The sequence below is a fragment of the Perca flavescens genome, unplaced genomic scaffold, assembly GCF_004354835.1.
Source record: "Perca flavescens isolate YP-PL-M2 unplaced genomic scaffold, PFLA_1.0 EPR50_1.1_unplaced_scaf_55, whole genome shotgun sequence".
NCBI classification, from domain to species: Eukaryota; Metazoa; Chordata; class Actinopteri; order Perciformes; family Percidae; genus Perca; species Perca flavescens.
The window spans coordinates 37,501-38,354 of NW_021166708.1; positions in this window are offsets into that span (position 1 = coordinate 37,501).

Here is an 854-nt window from a genome sequence, read left to right on the forward strand (position 1 = left end):
ACATGGAGTAGAGATAGATACAGAGATATTAGTCTGTTACATGGAGTAGAGTTAGATACAGAGATATTAGTCTGTTACATGTAGAGATAGATAGATATTAGTCTGTTACATGGAGTAGAGATACAGAGATATTAGTCTGTTACATGGAGTAGAGATAGATACAGAGATATTAGTCTGTTACATGGAGTAGAGTTAGATACAGAGATATTAGTCTATTACATGGAGTAGAGGTAGATACAGAGATATTAGTCTGTTACATGGAGTAGAGGTAGATACAGAGATATTAGTCTGTTACATGGAGTAGAGATAGATACAGAGATATTAGTCTGTTACATGGAGTAGAGATAGATACAGAGATATTAGTCTGTTACATGGAGTAGAGGTAGATACAGAGATATTAGTCTGTTACAGTAGAGGTAGATACAGAGATATTAGTCTGTTACATGGAGTAGAGAGATACAGAGATATTAGTCTGTTACATGGAGTAGAGATAGATACAGAGATATTAGTCTGTTACATGGAGTAGAGATAGATACAGAGATAGTTACATGGAGTAGAGATAGATACAGAGATATTAGTCTGTTACATGGAGTAGAGATAGATACAGAGATATTAGTCTGTTACATGGAGTAGAGGGAGATACAGAGATATTAGTCTGTTACATGGAGTAGAGATAGATACAGAGATATTAGTCTGTTACATGGAGTCTGTTACATGGAGGAGATACAGAGATATTAGTCTGTTACATGGGTAGAGATAGATACAGAGATATTAGTCTGTTACATGGAGTAGAGATGGATACAGAGATATTAGTCTGTTACATGGAGTAGAGTTAGATACAGAGATATTAGTCT